Genomic DNA, 25485 nt, shown 5'->3' on the forward strand with positions numbered 1-25485 from the left:
TTCAGAAGCTTTTAACAGGTGTAGTTGCAGGTTTTATTTTAAAGTAAATGCTTAATGTAGTTTCAGTTTCAAAGAACCTTATCAGGTGCTGGTTTTATTCAGTATGTAATAGCAAAGTCTTGCAATGTCTAAACCTCTTTCAGATGTTCATAAATGGTCTTAGAGACCTTATTGTGCTTTTAAAACAAATGTATCCGTTCAAAAGATAAGTGTACAAGATCTGCTGGTGTTCAGTGGAATCATAGAATCATAGAATGGTTCGGATTGGAAGGGACCTTAAAGATCATCTAGTTCCATTCCCCCTGCCATGGGAATGCTTCAGTCTGGCTTTGTTTTGTACATATAAAAGTTTGTGTGCCTGACCTTTTTCCCAAGTTATTTTTGCTCCACCTGCTTGAGCCTAGATTATAATGTCCCCCACTGTAATACACACCAAAAACCTTTACAGAGGTACGCATCTACAAGTTTCACTATTACAAGAGGAGTCAGTCTGTTGAAAACTGGGTCCAGGGATAGCAAGCAAGCACCAAGCATCATTTCAGGTACAGTATCTTCCTTTGAATTTCTCCTGCCTATTATTACAGTTATGTGAACACATTTTGCTTTTTTTAAAATTTTCTCTTGTTTTTGGTGAAAAGTCTCACCACTCTCTGGATGTATGTGAAATGATAAGGCAAATCCAGAAGATGGGATTTGGGGATTGAAATGAGGAGAGGAAAAAAGTTGTTTAGGCTTCTTGCTGGCCTTATGAAGAGTTATTAACAGTATCCAGAGCTCTGTCACGTTCACAAGCTAATGCAAAAGAAGAGACAACTGTGCTTTCTTTCTAATCTTTCTTTGTCATCTTTCTTTCTCATCTAATAATTTAATGCATTAGCTGTAAGCTGTACAGTAATTGCCACAAGTTTTGATATTTAAGTATCTCATCCCTTTTCACGTTAAATTTCAGGAAGTAGTCTGAAAGTGGACAGTTGTTGTTGTATTTCAGCTTAAATGAAAGATTTACTCTAAAATAAAAATTGATCCTCAATGAAAAAAAAATGGTTTAGTCCTTGCAAATGTTGCAGAGACTAGTTATAGTACTAAAAACACAAAATAGAAAAATAGTGGGGGATGGAAAGGCCAGAATAGGGCTGTCAAATTTTAAATTTTAACATATGGACTGCTCACTCCCTGCTCTGGTTGCTAGTCATTCCCAGATGGTGTCTTTAGTGAGTGATGGTGAGGGGAAAGGAGCAGGTGGCAATGGCAATTTTTTTTATTTTTTTACATATATCAAATTAAAATTCTGTGTTCTATATAAAAGAAAAAGGAAAAGAGAAAGGAATACAGGAAGTATGGTAGAAGGTAATGCATAACTTGGAATTTGAGGCTGAAATTAAGGAAATCCTATTGTTATGGGCTGATGAGTCAGGATCAGAGTTTGGATCCAGATCTGAGATCCACTCATAAGTGGTGGATAATAGCTTTCATGTAGGGCCTTGTTCAGCCTGTAGTACAGCATGCCCCAGCAACTGCAGGAAGAAGCTGCTCACCAGAATTTAGTTTCTCATTTGGTGTGCAGCGCATCAGAGCTCTCAAACACATGCTTAAGGATAGGTTTGCATACATGTTAAAATGTGTTTGTTTAGATGGAAACCTTGTGCCAAAGAGATGGGGCTTGTGGTTTTAGTGATGAACATCTGAGTTTATGATGTCAGGGATGATACTGATCTCTTTCAGCCTAAGGGTATTTTTTGCAAGAGGTTTCTTTTTATGAGAAACATCCTTTCGCTTCTCTTTGTTAACTCTTTGTTGATGACTAATGCTGGAGTGTGCCATGTCCTAGTTTGGAGAGTGATTACACCTCCAGGTGCTGACTCCAGCCTTTTACTTACAGTGAGCCCAATTACTCCTTCACGTCTGGCAGTAAGAGCTCCTGCTCCACAGTATGTGTTTCTGTTGTTCCACATGTTTGTGTCCAGGTGTGTCGCTAGTTTGCAATATTTTTCCAGATTATCAATAATGTTTCTTTATGTGATATAATAAACCTAAAACTAGTTTTTATTTCCTTATCATTTTCAGTAATGATCTATCTGTTCTTCCCAGTCTTTCTAAGCTGGTTGAGAATCTGATCTTATAATTAAAAAAGAAAAAAGGGAGCAAATTACTGTGTGTCTCTGTTACAGACATAGCTTCTTGGTATGTAAACTCTAGTAAATGTATGAACCTTACCCTATTATACTTACCCTAGTAAAAGTACATACTTCTTTTGTTATTGCCACAAGTCCTGGATGCCATGTCTGCCCTTAATCTCTCATCTAAATCAGAGCTGAGGAGAACAGTAAGGTGTTAAGAAGCAGCTCATAAAGGAAAGAGTTAAATTTCTACTAAACAATCATAGCACTTAAAATGTTCTTTTTCTGCTAGTCTGGACAGGACTCAATGGCACAATTAAAAACCATTTAAATGAACCTCAGAGCTTTGTAAAATCCAGCATTGCATAATACATCTCATGATCATTCTAAATCGCTGCCATGCAGTGGGTAAAAGCTCTGTCTTTTTTGAATCCAAGGCAACTTAAAGGGAGTATTGATTTTCCCTTTACTGAGAAATGAGAATCACATATTAGGAACGAAAGCTGCAGACACAATATAATGACCTTTCTCCTTGGCTTCTCTTTTCTAACACAAACAGAATCATTTTCATTGCTAGAGTGGATATTAAACAGTAAATCTTGTAGCAATGTATTTGCAAGTGTCTGTGCTTGTTTTATCCAATTAGCATACTTATCACAAGAGCAAAAAAATTAGTAGATAGGGCTTTTAATTTCTGGAGATATCAGTTCCATCCACAAAAACATTGAAAAGTCTCCAGCTGGAGGCCTATTCCATCTGTCTCGGTACTGGAGGGAGGAGGGGTGCTTTCTCCCTGCAATTTTAATGCTGATGCATGATTTAGAGTAAACGGGTAATTTCACTGAGGGCAGAGGACCTTGGCTGACCTCTATTTTATTCTCTGCATGTTTTTGTAGCACAGCCCCACATATACTTATCTATTAAATGGTGTTTCAGGTCACAGAGATGTCAGTATTCTATTTACTGCTTTAATTACATAGAATTTAAAACAAACTTATCAATACCTGACACATTACCTTAGGGGGAAATATCCTAACTGTGAAGCAGCATGAGAGCTATACTAAACCTACCTCAAACAAAAGCTTAAGTTCCCAACAAAGCCGTTAAGGGCAGGTTTTGTTTTTACACCTGCTGTGTTTCCATCTAATCACCTTTTGTGAGAGTGTTTGAAACAATGGGCTGAAGCTGCACGTGCTTCCAACTTTTTGAAGTTTAGTTCCTTTCCCCCTGATTTAAACTAACTGCAATTTCCCCCCAGTTATCACTTCTATTCAGTTAAAGTTGCTCCTGAGTCAGCAAAGCGTGCGTGTCTGTGTGTGTCTGTGTGTGAAATGACATCCTTGACCTGCTTTCTCTGCTGCTGGGCAAAAATATGGTGGAATTCTCATGGTGGAATACTTGAAATGCAACTCAATGCAGCCATCTACTTAGTCCAGCTGTAAGTCAGAGTTGTGGCACAGCACCAAGGCAAGAAAAAAATAGATGCATGAAACCTGGAAACATCACAACTCATTGCACCCCTTGCTTCTGTGTTGTTTATACATTTGTAAGCAAGCTCGTGGTTTTTAAAGTCCAGGAGTTGCCTGGCAATGCACACGGCTGGTAAAAAACACAGTGGCTGGTAATTTGAATAAGATGAATTTGAATTCCTTGTTGGCATCTTCAGTGCTTCAGAAAGCATCCCTCTTTTGTAAGAGGGATAAATACACAGGGATAAACAATGTCCGGCAACTTTGAACAGGGAACTTTGTTAGAATAGCAAAAAGGAATTCATTGTAAGAAATTTTGTTACTCTTTGTTACTCTTCATTGTACTGAAGAGCTTTTGACTATGATCTTGGCTTCCTACTACAAAACTGGTCAATGGCCGGAACACAGGAGCAGTCAGTTCTGAGCCGCTTGTTCTTTTGGCTTATCAGATCTTGACCATGCAGGTTCCTGTTCAGGCTAAGAAGAGTTTTCTCCCCTCTGAAGACTCTGGTCCTTTACCAGGTACGCCTAGGGTGATTTAGCAATCCAAGTGAGCTGAGGACCACTTAGGAAGTGGCTTAGCATCGATCAAATCGACACTCTGCTGCAGGCACTGATGTTTTCTTTTGTTAGAAATTCTTTTTCTTGGTCAGTTTTCTTAGTTCTGCACATCATGCTTTCAGATGAAGTAACTTATAAGAAGTCAGAGATGAGAAAACTGCAGTGTTCCTGGACACCCAGCATTTTATTTAAGGCACAAGTACATCTTGGTTGCAGGTCATATTGCTTTGGTATACCTATCAGTAGGGAAGATGGATTCACTGATGACTTACATATAACACTGACATGTCACATGAGCTGCAGTTGACCATCTTTTCGGGTATGCAGATTTCTTTGCTACCTTTCTAGCTTATTCCATGTCATAGGTTTGATGTGACGTGACCGAAGTTTATGTTTCTGAAGTTTGTAATTTGCACAAACTGACACCCCTAATCTGTCTGAAGCATCAGGAAAGATGCTTTCATTTCTTCATGACTGGATGTCTGGATCTAGTATAAAGAAACATATAAAAATCTAAAGAATACACACAATAACCAGTAAAACATTACTAAATAAGTATGTTTTATTTCTCTGCACATTTTCTTCTGGGGCCTAGGATATAATAGACTGGAAGGTTCATGATCCTTGATTGACTTCTCAGTGATTTTACTTGCTTTCATATAAGGAAACAGCTGCATGTTTGTCAACAACATAGCCAATTAGAAATGGGAATGTAGTCACTAAACTTTTGAGATTATTTCATCTGTCTTGTGCAACTGGGGTTGTTAACTCTTGCTCCAGAATTGCCTTGCTCTTTTTCCCTTTCCCAAACGGATGTGTTTTGGTAGTTTCACTACCAAGCTCATAGATACCTGAGGTTTTTTGAGAAGGAATGCTGAGAAAAGGTGTCTGGTAGCCTAAGATAGCCACTGAGAAAGGAGAGTCTAAGGTAGCAGTAAAAGCAGATTTCAGAGTCTAAGGCTGAGAAAACCACGGAAAGAACAACCTGAGTATGCCTGACAGGATCCAGAGAAAATGATGATCATTCTCTCAACAGGGAGAAGAATTAGGAAGGTTACCTTTATCAACAAAAGTTTTTGGGAAAATCTTGGGAAAAGCTCCCCATGAATGGAGCCTAAAAGAAAAAGGAAAAGAAGTGTGGGGAGAGGAAACATAAGTTTAGATCACAAAGATTTTAGAAAAAAAGCTCCCATGGGACAGAGGTAGCATGTTGAACGTGGGAGGTTATGGGAGAACTTGCAAAAGCATCTCTAGCTAGAGGGTTGGAGTGCGAGCCAAGCTGCAAGGGGTTGGCTGACTGGAGCTAGCAAAGCGAATGAAAAAAGCCTTGGGGACAGATCAACACGGAAGGAACAGAACTTCTGCTGCTTGATTACCTGGGCCTACAGCACAGATTCTCAAGAGGGAATTCCCCTTTGGCTTCAAGGGGAATACGGCATTACCGTGTGATCCTGGAGAGACTGGCACACTCTTTGTGTTGGAGCGGCCAATCCACCTACTTGCAGTGGAAGCTGAGGCAATGAAGACGCTGCTGAAGTTGGATAAATCCAAATTAATTTTAATTGCAAGTTCAACCATGGGGTTTTGGAGGTTTTGTTGTTTGGTTGTTTTTTTTTTGTCCGACGCCTTCTGATGATTATCAGTTCTGAGCCTTAAGAATCGCATTAATTACAAATGTAATTTGTCTCTAATGATCTATTTGTGTATTTCAGTGCCTTTTAATCCTGTTACCAGTAGATTGTATGGGTTAATACAGAATGGTAAATATAAAAGAGGATGGAAACTAGGTTACCGTAATTAAGATGAAAATTACAAAGAAAGCCATCATATTTCATAGCACGAGGACAGTGGCTGAGGTCAGGAGAAACTTGCCCGCTGTCCCCTATGTAATCCACAATCAGAAAGTATGTCGTTTCGGGTTTGTATCTTCATCCTTAATGTCTTGTGTATACCATGTAGAAGAGCAAAACTTGGTATTATTCTTTGGTCTTCCTCAGCATGGCAGTCCCTGTGCTTCTTTGGTGCCTGATTATTTTAAAAGGTAACATTAGAAATAGTTGCTTTCTAAAGCTACTTTGCAGGACAAAAACCTGGGTCTTTATTTAATCTCTGTTGTTCTTGTTCCATTAGGACATCCATCACGTCTTAGGCCTCCCAGGAGCCAGCTCAACACCGCATCCATCAGTTACATTTCCTGTTTTAGTATATTCTGTCAATACAACACAATAATATTGAGGTATATTATAGGCAGCTTTACATTGCAGAGCTAACTAATTGTCGTGGTTTAGCCTCAGATGGCAACAAAGAACCACGTGCCGCTCGCACGTGCCTTCCTAACACAGGAAGGATCGTAAGAAAAGGCAAGACTCTTGGGTTGGGACAAAAGCAGTTTAACAGAACAGCAAAGGGAACAGGCAAACAACAACAACACGGACAGGGGAATATACAAACGCGATTACGGGACCGCCGCTCCGCCGCTCCCCGCCGCTCGCCGACCAGCCGGACCCGGGACGCCCCAGCCCGCTTTTAAGCAGCAAGTTCCTGCCCCCTCCCCCGGCAGCTCAGGGTGGGCGTGGCTCACATGGCATGGAATACCAGGAAAAGTTAACCCTATCCCCACCGGAACCAGGACACTAATATAATTCAAGATAATGAGCTCCCATTAACTGTTTGGAAAACCAAGTTTGCCTGAAGTGCAGGGTATATTAGAACATCTAAGACATACAGCTTTTCTCTGACAAGGGGCAGATAAGAGCGAGACATACATTTTTTTAGAAAGTGCAGAGCCCTTGGAATGATATAAAAGGTAGTTTTCCGCTATTTTTGGATGAGCAATGAAACAACCCTTAGTCTACCATTACTGGATGTTTTTGAAGATTGTATTTACATTGTCATTAACAGCATAAGATGTGGGAGTGATGGATAATTTGTTGTGGTTAAAGCTGAGTGTGGTTATGCTTACAGTAATCAAGTGAATGTCATCCATTTTGAGAAAAAGCATAACACTTAGGTTTTTTTAATTAACATACGAGGATGAGTGTTTGTACTTGTCTTACTTTTAATAGCAGAATATGAGATACCAGTGGATAATTTGTTACTGTTGTTAAAATTGACAACATTTACCTTAAAGGAATATTGTACACAAGCCACCTTAACTCATCTCATTGTGAACAATTCCTAAGCTGCGCCACACAGTGTGTTTGTTTTTCTCTCCCTCTGAGCACTTGTGAGGCCACACAGATGGGTGACACAGGGGATCCAGCAGAAGTCATGGCAAGACAAAAATTCTCTGTGAACTTATAATGAAAGATCACATCTGCTTCCAGGGGTTGAATTGAGGTTGCACAGACAATCTTGTTTTTTCTATTTTTTATAACTTTGAAGTCTCTGGCATAGCAATTGCAATAGTAATCCCTCTATGTACTTTTAAATGTCATTTCTTATAGTTTTCAGGCCTGAAAAAAGTGAACACAAAAATGTTTATTTTTGGACTGTACTGATCTCCACGCCTGTTATCAGCAAGGCAGAGACTTTTACACTCATCGCTCCCAGTGCTACTACTTGAGCCATCAAACTGTGTTTTCCACAGAATGTGTTTTCAGACTTAGCAATTCAGTTCCCGGAGAATGTGCTCTGCAGATCCTTCCTGCTCTGATTATCCTCCCTTTTGCTGCAGTTTTCCCTCTTTTACAGTTCTTGTTTCTGTTGTGTCCCTCTTTCCCTTGTCTTATCACTTTCTTTACTCTTCTGACAGTCCTGTCCCTTCTCTCTTCTTTGTGCTTGCTCCCCCATCCCTGGTGTCCGTTGGCTGTCCTCGACCCCTGTGAGACTGAAGCTTCCCTAAAGGATTTGGAATCTTTGCAGAATCTCCAAAAATCACCAAAGGTAATGCATTACCCTGCCTCATTCAGGTCTGCCTGCTTTGACATGCCTACAGAATCACACAGAATCACGGAATGCTTCGGGTTGGAGGGACCTTAAAGATCAACTAGTTCCAAGCCCCCTGACATGGGCAGGGACACCTCCCACTAGACCAGGCTGCTCAAAGCCCCATCCAGCCTGGCCTTGAACACTTCCAGGGATGGGGCATCCACAGCTTCCCTGGACAACCTGTTCCAGTGCCTCACCACCAGTAAAGAATTTCTTTCTTATATGCAATCTAAATCTCCCCTCTTTCAGTTTGAGGCCATTACCCCGTGCCCTATCATTACACTCCCTGATAAAAAGTCCCTCCCCATCCTTCCTGTAGGACCCCTTTAGGTGGCAGTTGGGTGCTGCGTCTGCAGTGAGTGTCATTCAGCCATTGTTCAGAAACATTTCATTTTCCCTGTTGCTCCTTCACTTCATTATATCTTCTTATTGTTTCTTGTCATTAAGTTAATCGTGAACTCTCTTGGGCACAAAAAGTCTCTTTGTTGTGTAGTGCCTGGCAGGAGCAGCACTGCAGCAACATAGATGATGATAGTATTTTAAAATACGTGCCACCATCACGAACATGTAATCTTAAAAGCACGGGGATGAGAATCTCAGGAAAGGAGCTCTGGAGCAGGTTATTACCTGTCATACTACACCTCACCTCACCTCATCACTTTCTGAAAACCACCTTCCCTAAAGTATTCTCCAAAATCATCTTTCAGTCTGCATCTTCAATATCTTCAAGAGGACTGAGGGCAGGAAGTCATCCTGAATCACTCTTGTAGTTGTTTAAGCCTGTGAAAATGCACAACTCCCTGTTGTCTTATGTGTAGTCCTCAAGCATCCATAGAAACGCCGAGTATAAAGAGCTGGGTTGCTCAGATGGTTTTGTTTTCTTTGTGATTGAAAAATGTAATTGATGAAAATAGCTTTTCAGACACAGTGGGAGTATCTGTAGATAAGTCTCAGTCTTATTTAAATTTGTCTTTGTTTTTCACTGATAAACACATTAATAATAAATAGATTTAAAATTTCACTTTCTATTTTCATCAAAACAAATTAAGAAGGATTGGCTTACAAAATCTTTATTTTAAGTACTACAAAATAATTGCATGTTTTAACTTTCTATGCTCACTGTCCATTGTTCTGTCTATTTTACTTGTTACTCGGTGTTGTACTCCCTGAGGGCCAATTATATTCTGGTAAAGTTGGATAACCAATATTGTGAATAGTACCTTTTTTACTCTTGGGATTTAGTGCTATTCCTGTGTCGAGCATGCACATATGCACACACACAGAATCAATCACGGTATTTCAACTTTTATTTTCATTGCATTAATTACATTCAAAAGCATGCTGCCAATCAGATTGCTATAATTTTTTTATGGCTGTAGGGTTTGGAACCGCTACATGCAGTGACTTAGATGACTTAAAATGCATTTGATATTTAAATTGTCACCAAACAGCAAATGCGAAGAATTTGGCTTTTATTTAGTGTTGCAATTTATAAAAATTTGAGTTCTTTTAGCTCAGAGTTAAGTCATACGGCATTAACACCTAGAGAAAAGTTATATATGTATCTGAAGTTCTAGAGATCTGTTGTAGTTAGGTATTATGCCACTTAGAGTTTATGTAAAAGAGCACATCTTCCCCAGATTCTTCACTCCTGTATATGCTGTAATTTCGATAGTGGACAAAGGTGATGGAGCTGGAGGGGAAAGGTGTGGTCCATTTACAAAGTAGGATTTTATCAGTGTAATTAAAAAGTCTTTTGGATTTTAAAAAGGAAATGAATTTTTCTGTGATTATGTTCCATCCCAGAACTCACATCCACCTTGGACATGGCAGGTTTGCAGCGTGGTTCGAGCTTAAGGCAATATACCATGCATTTCCCCTTTTCTTGAAAGCAGAGGATGGGGGGGGGGGGGGGTGGTGAGGAGGTGGCTTGTGGCTTCTTTTCTGAGAACAGGTCACTAAAGTCAGTAATGTTTAGATAGGCTCTCACCTGCCCAGACAATAAGTGGGTTGTGAAAATAATGAAGAAATTGTATCCAGCAGTTCTGCACAAATGTGTAAGCATCAAGTGTTTTTTTTTAATTATAGTTTTCCTGCTTTTTAAGTCTAATTTATTTGTGAAACGGACTACTCTGCGAACAGAAATACGATTTTTTTTAAAAAGTGTGACTCCGCGTTTCCTTTCCTCCCCATCACTCAGAGCACTGAATCCAACAGGAAAGGAGAAAAGAACATTGTCTAAGAAAAAGCCCATAGGCCCAGATCTGTAAGACTACCCCGTTCCCCCACGCTCTTGCTCGGGGCTGCGCTGCCAGGAGGCACCTCCGCCAGCAGCGATCCCGTGATCCGCCTGCTCGCCCTCCCAGAACAAACCCAGGCCAGCGCAGGCAGTGAACCGGTGACAGCTGCCAGTTCAGTGCAGTTTCTCTCCCTTTTTTTAATCGCTGTGACATGTTCAGGAGCACTGTGTGCCAAAGCATGTCTTGCGCAGAGCAATTTTTCCCAGCTCCGTATGCTTTGGCGCATCTCCATCAAGAAATGAACACCTCTTGCACCGCAGCTGGATGGTTCGCATGCGGACAGGTTTGAACAGCATCTGAAGCTGGAACTACTCATGGAAAGTTCAATGCTTCCAAGCCATGCAGAAAGCACTTTCTCCTTTCTCTGATGACCTAGATGTCCATAGTTTGTGTCGTATCAGAGCATCTTATACCACAGTAGTAAGAATACAAATTTGCATTTTTTTTCTATTATTCAGGTCTAAAGTGTCACCGGTGCATATGTCACTAGAAGGTTAGATTAAAATAAATAAATACCTGGAGGAAGATTACTACTTTTACTTCATCAGTCTGTTTCCATTCTCATTTTTTTTAAGAAATGTGGCCGAGCATGTGGGTTCCAAGGCTTTAAAAATTTTGATCCCATTAATGTTTAATGATGAGCAAACTTCTAATTCCTGGTGCCTAGGTAGTCATCTCTAAACTCTTCGCCACCAGGTGTGCCCATGAACCTTTAAATTTCCTTGTGAACATACTGAATTTAATAGAAATATAAAACTTTTCACACAGTAATCACTTGCTAAAAATGAAAAGAAAAAAAAAAAAAAGACTACCTGAACAACTGCCATAAAAACCAAGCAAAACACAGTTATGAACCTGTGAGGACAGAAGAGTGGACCTGCTGTAGCCCACTGGTTTGCAAATAAATGCCTCTTATTTGCTCTGTTATGATGTTGACTTCATGTTTATTCTTTGCAAACAGTCTATTGAAGGAGTGAGTCTTTGGGCAAGAATATTTGCAGAAGCGTCTATTTTTAAGAAAATACTGCAAAATATTTGCAGGTAGCAAATTTTGGGCTTGGAGTTTTGACAACTTAGAAGCAGAGCTCAATTCTAGAAGTTGTTTTCATCCAGCCAGGGAGCAGATACTCACTGCTACTTCAGAGACGTTTCTCATTATTTTGAGGATGTGAAAGTCAAAGAACACTCGCAGATTTGATGGTCTGAGAACTGTCCTTGCCCAGAAACACCCTGCTAGTGGTAAAGGAACTTCAGTGACTTTTATCTCCCTCTTCTGTCTTCAAGAAAGAGCCTCCAACAAGAAAAATACATCTGGATGTGTAGATCAGTCTCTACCTATTTCATCAAAAATAGCCTCTGCTGCATTTTGAACTCAGGTGAAGGGTCTGAATTCCTGGAATTATCTGCAGAAATGATGCAGCAAATTTTTAAATAATTTATCAAAAAATCTGACATAGACTCAAAGAAGGTGCTGAGTTTGTCCAGCATTTTTTTTACATAGCTCTTAAATTAGTTAACATTTATAACCTTATAGTTAAGAAGGAAACAGTTAAATATCTTTTTAAAGCTTCTTTCCCAAGACCTTGTAAGCCACGTTCCAGAGACTTTCCACATCCGAGTTATATAATCCCTGTAAATAGGGGATTTAAAAAGGAAAAGCTGACAGACCTTTATCTATATGTAGCACCAATAGTTTCCATGGTAAGATTATGTTTTTCGCTTTCACTTTTTCCCTGTTTTTATCCCTAATTTCAGTCTGTTTGTTTGTTTGTTTCCAGCCACTATTTTTAGTAATTCTTTCCATTTGCTCCAGTCTCAGTCTTAACATTTCCTATTGCCATGGCTCTGCAGGCATCAGATGGTCTCTCAAAGCTCCAAAGGCTCTGGAGATACCACATGCAACATTACACTCAGACAGCAATGCAGCTTTTTCACCATATGTAGCAACAGAATATGCTTTTATGGATTTACACAGAGGAGAGATGGAAAATGCTTGGTGAATGTTCCTAAGAGCAGCAACCCATTGAGAACGGTATGGCTGGGTGATAATGGAAGAAGCAGCTGCAGGAAACCTTCAGGAACACACTGGGCTGAAGACCTACCCCCACCAAAAAAAAAAGAAAAGGATGAAAAAGAGAAGGCAGTTGGGAGGGAAAAGTATTGCTTCCATTGCTTTTCAGCCTTCGGGAATTGTTAATTTGCTGTTGTTGAAGTCTCCCATAGCTTTTCTATCAGCTCTGAGGAGCAGCGTTAAGATATACAGAAGTGACTTGGGATGGGACAGGCTATTTGTAAGAATTCCCGGTTCCTGAGCAGATTCGTGCAGCCCAGCTGCAAGATGGCTGTGGCTTTTTGTCTCACAGCCCTTTCGTCTTCACTAGCACAAGCAGCAGCACAAGATCAGATGTGCCAGCAGGCAGCCAGCTTAAGGCTGCGTGGCTGCAAATATCTTTCAATTACTAAGGGTAAGCTGCTTGTCGCATGCCAAAAATTGTAACAATATATAACAAGAAAAGAACAAAGGTGTATTATAAAAAATAATCGCAGAAATATCAAAAACCCTGTTTTCTAGTGGAGCGTTTCAGGCTGAATGGTACAATGCAATAGTGCTTCGGGTTTTAATTTATTTTTTCCAGTCCTGAAGTTAGCAAACAACATTTACAGATATGAAATGAAAACCCTGAGACTTAAGCTAGCACAATGTTAGTTGGGATTTATGTTTTTCAAGCCTGTCCTTGGTCTGTGTCCAAGTTTTCTATTAATCAAATGGCCAAAGTTCACTGGGGTCTCCGTATTCTGAGAATTCATTTTGGTCCATCTTTGGCCCTACTTGATTTTATTTCTATTTTCAGCTGAGCACAATAAGTCTGTACAGCTGATAGAGTCAGGCTACATTTATTATCAGTCTCAGTTATCAGTTCACAGCAGGGAGAGCTCAGTGGTTGCTGGCTGAAACATAAGCCTCGCGTATGGGTTTTCTTTTTCCTTTTTTTTCTCTCTAGCTCAAAGGAAAATCAAACTGTGCCTCTTCCTAGCTCATTCCTCCCTAGGCCAGTTGCAGATTTTGCTGTGCTTCTGCCTGCCAAAGGTGATGATGGAAGTTAAAGGTGGCTTCTCTCACAGTAGATGTTGGTCCCATGCCCATTCAAAAACTTTGTAGAATTTCTGCCAGGGTATGGTAATCAGCCTCTATCTTGATTAAGTACTTGTTTAGGTTTAAAAGTGCTGCCTATCGAAATCCCCTTTTCTCAGATCGTAGTGTACCAGTGAGATACGGTACCCTTTTTATTCCCAGACCGATGCTACTCTCAGATACCAAACAGCTGGTATATTTTCTCTCTGAAATGGGTGAAGTGTTTTCTTCATTTACAAAATTGTAAAAGCCTTTGACTGCTAGGATGAAATGGGATGTACACTGTAAGCACACTGTAAAAATAACAAAGAGAGAACACCTTTTATGTTGTCTTTAAACCTGAGGCTTCCTTGTGTGCTCTGAACCTGCAAGTGCTATTGATTGGGAGATCAAGGTGCTGAGTCCGCCTGTGATTAAGCACTTTGTATTTACTGGTATCCCACCAGCTAATCAATTCTCCCTACCCTCCACATTCATTCCCACATTACACTTCACAGGCTCATGTCATCATTTAAATAATGGCCAGTCCAGTCTGTGGACTGTCCTAAGCGTGTTGTGACCTTGGTAACCAGAAAGCACCACTTTACCACAGAAAAGTCCAATAGCATTCCCTAATAATTTAATTTCTTAAAATTAGAAAGGCTAAAAGTTTAGATCACAGTTCCATTCTTGAAGCGTTCTCATAAATTGTTGCTGGATACGCACCGTATACCCACTGGAGTCAGTCTCGGGTTTTGTCCCAAAGACTGATTTCCCTTATTTATCAACAGCTGTCCTCGCTTCAAGAAAAAATAGACATGGCTACGCTACAACTCAATTTCAAAACAGGCGATACTGAGGGAGTTGCAACTTGGAAGGTACCTGTAGGGTTTAATCCAGTACGAGACCTGGTGTCTGTGCTTTTCAAAGCAGGGCTCACTGCTCTTAGAGCATCTGGCAGCTGGCCAGTTCAGAAGTATCTGAGAAGAACTAATCCCTGATCTTACTTGTTCTTTGCTCATTTAGGGCTTGAACAGGATGCTGGGCATGGATTGCTCATTTATGAGTGACCTTTTGGTGGGGCTAAGGTGTACTAACAAAGTCTACAGTGTTCAAAGGTGTTGCTGAATAGCACTCAACACCTTTACTGAGCCCAGTAACCATCAGTATTAAAATTGGTGAGAGGTGGACAAGGAGATGGCTTCAAGAAAAGGCCATGCAGAAGAAAGGTGTGTGGCTTATTCATTGGTAAACATGGGTAGCTGCCATAAGAGCAACGATGAGCCTGCGTCCTCCTCTACTTCTGCTGGAGCCTGGGAAAAGCGGGTATCCTTCTGCTACCGTAGGTCAGGGCATGGAGGGCTACTTCAGTTAGAGAGGCAGGGAGGAGCAGCAATTCCCAGCAAGGCAGCAAGCCTGTCTGTTCTAGGTTAATTGATTTTATTCTTGGCCTCAGGACAACAATTTTTGCTACTCTGGTGAAAAGCCTTGGACTGGGTACAGATCTTTAGTTCTTTCTAGATAGCAGTCTCTCTCTACCTCGTGCTTAGTTGAATGGGCAGATCAGTGGGATGAGAGGTGGTGAAGCTCTGCGATAGCTTTTTTGTAGTGTTTTTTTACAAAGACAGTAGAAAAATTGCACAGTGCGGTGATTTGGTGGACTGAACTTTAATAACACAGGGTATAAGATTGGATATTTATTTTTCCTGGGTTTTGTGCATAGGACAGATACAGACTATTCTGAAATTTTACAATGGAGTTCTAGGCTTTGACCTTAGTCTTTGTGTCTGATACCATCTAGTAAAAGAAAAGAATTACAGCATAAGTTCAGAAGAAAATGAGGGAGTGGGGCATTTCATGGCATCTGTTTCACCTAAGCATTGCACATACTTGTTTTGGCCACCAGTCTAGCATATGACTGATCATATGTGGGGTGCCTGTTAAGGTAGAAGCTACTGGATATATTTTTCAGTTTATGCATGCTTTGTGCATAAAATACTGCTAGTGCCCACTGCAACGATGTGCAAAACAAGTACTTACCGTTTGTTCTGCTCTGTCACACATGGTTTCTATAATCTGTTCAAAACGAATCTCTTCCCTTTTAGTGCATCCCTAATGTCTGAGCGTTTCCAAGTCAAAGTCCAAATATTCTTCAGACATAGGACAAGTATCATTCATTTAAAGAGTTGCTTGTTGCCTTTTGGGATATTTAAGTACTAGCCTAAAACAGATACGTTTGTCTTTTTAGCATATAGAAATAAAATACAAGTAGCTTATCTGTTTTTTTTCTCTTTACAGAACTGAACTTATTAAGCACTTGACCATGAACCATGTGTATGTGTAGGTTGCAGGTGTTTACCCTTGAACATTTAATTTTGATGCAATGCCTAAGAAGACATGTGGTCAGATAGCTCCCCCTAGAAAAGGGTGTGGCGAACGAATTATTTCCTCCAAGGACTAAAAAAATGTATGCTGAAATGGACCTCAGAACAGCCAGTAAACATTGCATGAGCATTTCTCTGTCCAAAAAGTCTTGTAGCCAGCTCATGTTCTCTATTGAACTATAGGTAGCAGGTGGCTCTGGAAATAAACACATTGGGCAGAATGCCACAGGGCATTATTAAGACCTTGAGCCCACAAAAGGACTCGCGTGAATTACTTTTCCCTACTCAGGCCATATAAACTGCAGTGTATGGGACAAGGCATGAGGAAACTGAGCTGAAAATTCTGGGGCCATCAGATAAATAGAAAGTATTGTCTTTAGGAAAACAGGTGGTGGAAAACAGGAGTTTTATGTCATGCAGTTGATTCAGAATGTCATACTTCAAACAAATGTTGAAACAACTCCTTCAAATGTATTTAAGTACATTGTCAAAAAATAAAATTATTAATTAAAGCCTGATTTTTAAAACTTTTTTTTTTTTTAGTAAGTGCCTTATTGTGTAATGAGGAAGCACTTATAATGTGACCATAATTTCGGTATGTTGCTGAGCTTCAACTTATCACCAGAATTAAGCTAGAAAATGTTAGAATCATCTTTGGGTTCAGGTGTATCGGGTCAGACTTGATCTGACTCACCAGCTTGACCAATTTTTTGCTGTATAGATCAGCCTAGATAGCCCAACTGACTTAGACCACTTGGGCCTCCATTTTCAGTCTCCTTTGGCCCTCTGTTTCAGTCTCCTTTTTTAATGACGTTTCTTTATTTCACTGGGATTTAGTTTTACCTTTTAAAAATTCTGTGATTTTGTCTTTGTAAAAAACCCGCTGAAGATCTGACAGAGGAGAGCTCTTTTGTCACCCTCTTGTTAGAAGATAGTTGAAGAAAGTGGTTCTGGTTTCTTCTAAATTGTGCAGGGAACAGATCCCACCTTCATGCCTTTCGGCATCGGGGTCATATATTAGTTCCTATTCACATCTACATGTGGTTAAGCTTGTCTGGAAGCATTTTAACTTCTTTTATTTTTCCAATAACTTCTGAGAAATTGCTGCAGGTCTCACACCCTGTACTACAGCTTAGACAAAATTCTATTTTATGACTTCGCAATTCTATTCGTTTTCAATCAGAACTAATAACGCTGTCCAATGACCTAGGCAGCAAGAATAAGGAGGGAAAACAAACAAACAAACAAACAAATGAAAAAGGTAAATACCATACGAAGCAAGACATCAAATTTAAAAGAAACCATGTGCTCATATGGTAGTGACCGCTTCTCTCAACTCTGCTTGTGACTCACTGTACTGTGGGAAACTCTGCACTTCTACTGAGTACTATTTTCTCAGAACAAGTTCTTTCACTCAGTTCTATGCCAATAGATTGAAAGTAGTGTCTAAAATAAAATCTCCAAGACGTAATCTGATATATTTTTTTTTATGATATCCAAAACCTGCAAGCTTTTAGCTAAAAACTTGAAGTTCTGCCTAACTTCAAAAAAATCTGTTCAGATCTCCTCAAACTATTTAGGGATTGTTTAAAGCCTACATCTTAATTAAGGTATTTATGCTCTGGAACATATGGTCTTACAACTAATGTCTGAAACATTGGAACAACAAGACAGACGAAAATTACGTGAAAATACAATTGAAATTCTCGAGTGTTTGTTGCCTGAAGCCAAGGAGCAGAGCAGGAATAGACAGTCACGTTGCAGAGTAGAGAACTCCAGTGTCTGCAGCTTAGTATAGAAATATCAAAGGTTTTGCAATTAAAACCAGGCATTTTTGTGAAGCTAGCACCATACGTGAGGAACTGTTGAGGGGGAAAAAACAACCTCATCCTACAGAACAGCCTCCAAATAGCAAGGAAAACTATACAAAGAAATCTCTGAAAATATGATCATTAATGCAAAATAATCAGACACAAGTCAAAGGAAAAAGACAGAAAGCTGAGAGAAAACGTAGGGCATCATAGCACTGCAAAAGCATTACAAAAAGAAAAAGAAGGGGGGGGACCCACACAACAGTGAAAAATGCATATGTATGGGTTTGCCTGTGAGAAACAGCTCTGTTTTCTGTCTTAATACTGTAGCTAACTCAGGAGGATACTTGTAGAAAGAGTTCATAAAAGTAGACACAGAAATGTCATTTGTTGCTGGGCAGCAGAGTGACTCAGACTATGGATTTATTTGATCACAAAACAATACAGTTTGAGGGAGGCCCCCGTCTAGCATTTCACCTGATTAAAAAGGTATGTCAAAGAAATAAACACCTAAAAATGAAGCTGACCCTCCTGTTGGAGTCCTCCAAGCACAGAATTACACTGATTTTAGTGGAGACTCTGCAAAAGGACTGGCAGGCATGCAGAAAAAAGGGAGAAGACAGGAAGGATCAACAGCTGCATAGGGAGGGCACAATGCAATCAAGCTTCATCTGACATTCTAGATGCAGCTACAAACATCTCAGCAAAATAGCTCTCCTGGTATAGATATTTACCTGTACAAGTGCTGTGCCCTTTCCTTCAAAACACAAAGTCTCTAACATGGGGGGTGCGCAATTCATATGCACTACCCTTCACTCGTCACACTGCCTAAAGGCACAGGCTGGGTGCTGGGGTGTTATGGTAGTGCTGATGTTAAATAAGGATAAAATTTCCTTCAAATACTTTGTCTGCAATACCTTTTTGCTGAAAATAAACAGAAAGCACTGTGCAAGAACAAATTTGACCGCGTCAGATTCAGCAGTTGCCGCATTAAGAATTCTGAATAAATATAGTGCTTGGGCAGCCTAGATCACTTGGTCAGCCTCCTCCTGACTAGGTCCTCTCCCACAGTCTTGCTGTCAGCCCTTGCAATCATCTGCACTCCCTTTCCCATGGTGTGAGACTCAAGATTTCTCCAGGTGCTGGTTTTTAAGATCTCTAAAATTTTTAATTCAGATGTTTCAGAATTTTGTTTTACCCTGCAAACACTACAGAACTTGTCTGTGTTGTAAGGCTGTGTCTTGGTAGGATTAAGAGAGTTTACTAGGTCTGGGGGCGTAATTGCAGCAGAGAAAACGTTCTTGGATTGGTTATAAACTGGCTCGTGTACCAAAACCAGGTGGGAATGTAGTCTGACGCTTGTGTAATAGAGACTGGTAACTGGGAATAAGGGTGCTTCTGTTATGGATTTTATTCTATTTGGTATGCATCAGACAGTAGGATAATATGTGTGAAACTCCATTTCATAAGGATAACTTCGTACTGGGAAAAAGCCTAGATCAGAAGTTTCTAATGCAGACATCCATTTTGGATGTATTAAATTGAAAACTCTGAAACCTGCAGCCTCCAAAGGCAGCTAGATGTGGCTTCTGTTAGGTTTAGAAGTGAAGTCAAGCTGAGAAGGGTGTGCATGGAAATGTAATTTGGATCCCCCTCAAAGGAGTGTAGAGCCTTCTGCCACAGCCACTTCAGGGGGCTGCTGCAGGGGGCTGCTCTGGCCCTACGGGGGTCAGAGGAGGAAGTACCAAAGAAGATCTTTGCCAAGTGATCCTGTCCGTCCCTTCTTTCTAATCGCTACTGACTACTGCGTGTCTGCTCTGGTCCTCTGTCATTCTTTTCTTCCAAAGAGGCTGAGGTGTTTTGATTCTTCCACATCTTCATTTTTGGTAAACAGTCTGAGTGGGAGCCTAATTCAGGTTGATGGCGTTACCACCTAGAGAGGTCTGCTTTCTCCTCACCGACTCCATGGAGAATCGAGGAAGCCTTGCTACTGCAACTGAAGGTTAGCCAAAGTCCAGTTTCACTGCAGAATTACCAGACACAAGTACCCCATACTCTGAGTGAGAGGTACAAAAATGTGAAACTGGCTAAAATTTCCTAAGATTCTTGTAAAAGATATTTGCCATCTGCTGCCTGTTTCTGGTGAATCGCCCCAGTGAACAGGTTGGTTCAAAATTCAACCATAAATATTTGTAAATAAATAGCATCTTTTTCTTTTGCACTTGTAAAAAACACTTCATGTTTTCTCTCTGAAGGTGTGAAGAGGTCTTCTTCTAGATTTTTCTGTAGAGGATTAGTAGCTTCTTTACCCGTAGGCCCTTTCCATGCTCTTTGGCACTGTCCTCTATTTTTATGAGTTGCTCACAGTCCTGTGTTCCAGCTCTTTCCCATATTTCCTCCTGCATGTTATGACTGTAGAGGAATAAACAATGTGGGGAAAGCTTTATCAGCGTAGATCACTAGTATCCGTACCCATGCTGTTGGTTTTCCACTACAAGAAGGCAGTTCTAAAATTGTGCAGACCACTTTATTACATCTGAAATTTTTGAACTCATGTAAGCAGGAAATTTTGAATGAAAAACTGACAAATTAAAGTAACTAGAACTGACTTAATTGTAACTTGGGGAAGTAGTCCACCTGAACTCTCCAAATCTCATAGAAATCCTTGAATATACCATTAGGTGGATTTCTGCTCTTCCATGGCTTTCTCCGTTTCCTGTTGCCACTATTTTCCTCCTGTCTCTTGTATATGTAATGTCCTTTGTGGTTTATAAGTTGCTTTTACAAATATTTGCAGGCTTTGATGTTTTGTGCTTGACAGATTAATAACCTCACACTGTTTAGTGGCCTCCTGCCTCTTTAAAAGATGTCATCAGATGAAATTTAATACACAATATATGTTATAGGCTTGAGAACGTAGAAAAGTAAGTACCATGGGAGGAACTGGTTTGCATTAATTCTCTCCGAATCCAGGAACCAGGTAGTTAGAATACTTTTTCTGTTTTCTTTTTTTCTCTCTTTTTTCCCCCTTCTTTCCAAAAGAAACCAGGGAAAGAACTGCAGGGAACCCTGCGCTTTCACTGAATATTGCAGGACAGACACTTTGCAAACCTCTGTTTCTCCATATGGACAGCACCGTAGGACTCGGTTTGCAATGTAATTGGCCATCTGGGAATTCCCGAGGAGATATTTCCATCAGTGTGGCGCCATGAACTTTGCTGTACCCATCTTCATTTGGGACCATGTTCAGTGATGAAGTTGGAAAAGTCCATGAATGCTCCGACATAGAGATCCTGCCAAGTGATTGCCATCAACAGGCATGCTGACCTCAATGTGCTAATTTAGGCGTAAAATACAAGCTCTTAGTATATTAGGTACCAGTTCTGGAGGTGTCACAGTGAGGAGGGTATTATACCAGTTGGAGCATGTGGAACAGTGCCGCCCCTTGGTGTGACATACCTGGGCTAGGGCTGACTGAGCTGGCTCTGAAGTCACAGCGTGCTGCCTGGGCTACTCACTCTCTGCCATGTAACTTTACACTTTGAAAAGACAAGGAGGAAGTGAGAGGGAAGAAGGCCCCTAGCAAAGGACAGACAACAGAAAACATTTTGATTCAGGCAGATCTTCCAACTCCAGAGGCTTTTGGAGGTGCAAAGGCTGCAGCGTGCATCTGGAAACTTGTACGCTGGGCATTTCCATGTGCTAATATGCACAGGTGAGCCCTTTTGCTCACTGGGGACAGACCAGAGATCAGGCAGCGTATCTTAGCGGCACCCTGCTGAAGTAGAAGAGGAATATAGCATACATTAACCTAGGCAGAATGGCTGTAGCTTTGCTCGCTCTTCAGCAATATGACAGCAGCAAAAGATTTTGTTGTATAATAGACAAGAAGGATGCGACTTCTGCAAAGTCAGGAAAATTCTGATTTCTTGTGAGTAGGAGGCAATCCGTGCAGGGAATATACCTCTGCTTATGCTGTCGTTTTCAAACATTCAAAACCAAAACACAAACAAGGTACTACTGCAAGGCCCAGCCCGGGCAAAATACGGCAGCAATCATAGCACTTCAGAGAACTTCATTTTCTGTCACCTACTACCAGTTTATAGACTTTTCCTTTGAAAAGCAAACAACACACTGTGTTTTGTGAAAATAGGAGCAATACTGGCAAGTCAAATAATCTCTGACTTCAGTGGGTGCTGCTTGAAGCCTCACCTGGTGCTCGGTGTCAGTTCTGGGACTAGTTCAGTCTGGAAGAAAAAAGGTTTAAGAATGATGTGAAGACAGTCCCCAAATATGTAAAAAGGTTGCTGCAAACAGGGAAAGAATAAATTGTTCTCCAGAGCCGCCGGGGAAAGGACAAAAAATAATGGGTTTAAGTTGCAACAGAGAGGCTAATAAGGTGACTGCTGGGTGGAATCATCACTGCTGCGGGTGCCTACGAGCAGCATCGGCAGACACCCCCCAGCAGCCGTGGGGCAGAACAGCTCCTCCTCAGAGTGGGAATGGGGTCTTCCCAAAGACCCCTTTCTACTCTTTGTTTTGATTTCACTTGGTAGGCATGAAGCACAGAGGCTAAATTCCATTGCAAACTTTTTTTGAAGTATGTACACATGTAGGAATCTTATTATTCACAGATGGTGGCGAAGAGTGAGGAAAAAAAATGGCATTTTCCTTGAGGTGTCAGTTCTAAAACGAGTGTTAAATTGTATAATGAAGGTCTATTTAGGACAGTACTTCAGCAACATTTTCTTTTATGATGTTAATGGTATTAAAATGTCTTACTTCTGTTTTAGTTCAAAATAACACTCTGAAAACTCAGAGTCCCATGACTGAATATGGCATTCAATTTAGTGCATAAAATCCATTTGCTATATTATGAGAGAAGTTTGAAAATGTACCCCAGAATCTCTACCTCTACCAAATCACTTGCATACTCCAGTGTTTGAGTGTAATTAGGTTTTTCCTATGGCATTATACATTATATGGAATAAACTTGTTGATCCAAGCATGAACTGTGATTCTATATATTTCTCTTCTCATTGCTTCTCTATAACACAGCTAAAGCTGTTAAATCAGATTTATGGTATCAGTGCTGCTGATGGTGCTAGATGAAGGAAGCAAGGGCAAGGATGCTGCCGGATGGTAGGGTAGCTAGGGGCATCTCTAAGCTTAGGATGGCTGTGTCCCTGCTGGAGCAGGGACAGCCCAGGCAGGACCCTTGCTCAGCCACCGAGTTTCTCAGAGGAGTGGAGCTAGATGGTTTGCTCGGGCAAAAGCCAGACTGCAAGCCACCGAGAGGGCCATGTAGCTGGCTGAGGACATTAGCCATATTGTAAGCATGAGTCCTGAGCTAGAATAACAGTACAGATATAGTCCATGCTTTTCACTATTTAGGAAGATGTCTGTGCCTGCCAAACATCTGTCACTATCCATTTTCTGAGTTAGCATTAAGTATTGCTGTAAAATAATTCAGTTTAGACAGTATTCTAAAAGATCAACTTTTAACAAAACACTGGAGGGGTTATATTAAAAGACATACCAAGGGCCTTTAAAAGCTATAGGTAGAGGTTTGGGACAGAAAAAGCATATTATTTTGTGCCAGAAGATCAGCTGTGTAGCTGCTAATTTGGAGCAAAAGATCGGTAAAGTATTCAAGTTAGGAAACACAGATTTATGGCATTATGGATTGGCTTTGTGTCCTGAAAATGTTTTGTAACTTGTAAAAGAAAGACTTTGTTTAGGAAAATATCTGATTTGGGAAGATATAGAAAAAAATTCCACTGTTATCATGAGTTTATACACATGAATCAAGTTCAGCGCATACTTAAGTCTCTTTCTCAGTTGGGGCTCCTGGCCTTTTGATTTCTCTAAAGTAATGTAAAGATGTAAAGGAAAAAAAAAAAAGAAAAAAAAGAAAAAAAAAAAGAATAGGTACTCCAAAAAAGCATCTGCTATCATTTATACCAATTGATGATTACTCCAATTAGATTCATTAAGCCCTGATATAACTGAAGTCAAGGTAACATTACACTGTGGTGAATTTGGCTTAATTGACGTAGAGAAAAAACTTCTGAGTATGTGATTCATAATTAGCATCTGACTGCATAAATGTCTTTCCTTTTCCTAAAGACTAATAAGTATTTTAATCCCATTTATGGCCTCTAATTTTGAAGACTTTGTCTATTACAGTTGTTCAATAAGGCATAATACTTATTCATTTAATTTTTTGTTTGTGTATATTTATGAGAGACTTATTTATGGGTTGATTCCACATTACGTGGAATCTCCCATATATGTGCTTTGTCATGATGTGCATCTTCATTATCCACTATAAGAGTACAGCAAGAGAGTACCAAGACGCCAAGATAGGAGAAGAAAAGCAAGTGATAGCAGAAACGACTACATTTCAGGAGAATGTATGCAGAGTTATGAGACTCCAATGCACCACGTTTCATAAGAATAAGAAAACTTATGTTGTAGGAAGGTCGGTTTGTTTCTTAGGTCACAAATTAAAAGACTTAGTTCAAGAAATGTCTAACCAGTATTAAGTTATGCCCCTTGTGCTGACGGATTGTAACTTTATGTACAAATTGCATAGAAATCATACAATTCAAGAATTCTGTTGAGGTCTTGTGGATTATTTTTTTTCTTATTATTTAGTGGACTGCTACTTTCTCATTTATTATTCAGTTAGTGGCATCACTTGCCTTGTCTAGATGTGACTTCTGCAAAATTGCATTCAGATTCCCCAAAATTGGGGACCAAGAGCCCATAACTTGCCCTGTGGATGCCCACGTTTCCCTGTATGTGGCCTCTTTGAGGCCTTTGAATCTCTGCCTGGGATTTGTGGATCTCCAATAGCCCGACTGCTCTGAGAAGGCTGCAAAGACGTCACAACTCTGGATGTGTCCACAGCACTTGTGCAGTGCAGACCACCAAAGAAGCACGTACACGCAAAGTTCAGGATGTGTTGGCCTTACAGCACACATGCTGAAATGGTGGCCTGTGCATGTACTCAAAATCTCCTGGGCTCTAGAAGCTTTTGACTTAATTGAACATGTGCCATAGGCCTGACTTTTCTCAGAAACAGGTTATCTATATTTCATGTGTGCAATTGCTCTGAGGTATCCCAGATGCATCAATTTCCCTGCCTTTGCATTATCTGTACAGAAATCCTGGACAGAAATATGGGAATCCTGCCTTTAATATGAGCAGCACTAGGGAAAGAGGAAACGAGTGTGACACTATATTAGCATGCAGTATGTTTACACTAAATTGTCTGTTGTAATCTTGGTTGAAGTCATTATTCTTGTACTGGCTGGGTACTCTTTGCATGATAATGTTATTTTAATTCTGCAGGTTAGATCAGCTTGTTTTCTCCCCCCACCCCTTTTTTTCATGCCTTTTCCCTACTTTCCAGCTGTGAGATGCGTTGCAGCGTGATCGTCAGGCCAGTCCCAGCTTTACACCACTCTAAAATAAGAGATTATTGAACGTATGTCCCCTTTTCACCTTCTAGGTGCCAGGCTGCTGGCTCTATGCAAGGTGAAAGAGAGCATAAATAGGAAATATAATTTGTACTTCCTTATTAATACTGTATCTCTGCTATCATTTCTCACCTCCTTTGTTACTGTAAGGGCTGTGCAGAATCTCATTAGTGGTCATGCTTTCTGGTTTCTGTTCTCTGTTTTAAATCTGTTTCTCATTTCCTGGCTGTTAGTTTTTGCTTGAGGGTTGTTTTAATTTATGGTATTGTCATTCTGACTCCTATTTGTGGTGCGAGATGATGGTCTGTGTGCAT

Source organism: Larus michahellis, chromosome 1 (genome assembly GCF_964199755.1).
Source record: "Larus michahellis chromosome 1, bLarMic1.1, whole genome shotgun sequence".
Classification (NCBI taxonomy): domain Eukaryota; kingdom Metazoa; phylum Chordata; class Aves; order Charadriiformes; family Laridae; genus Larus; species Larus michahellis.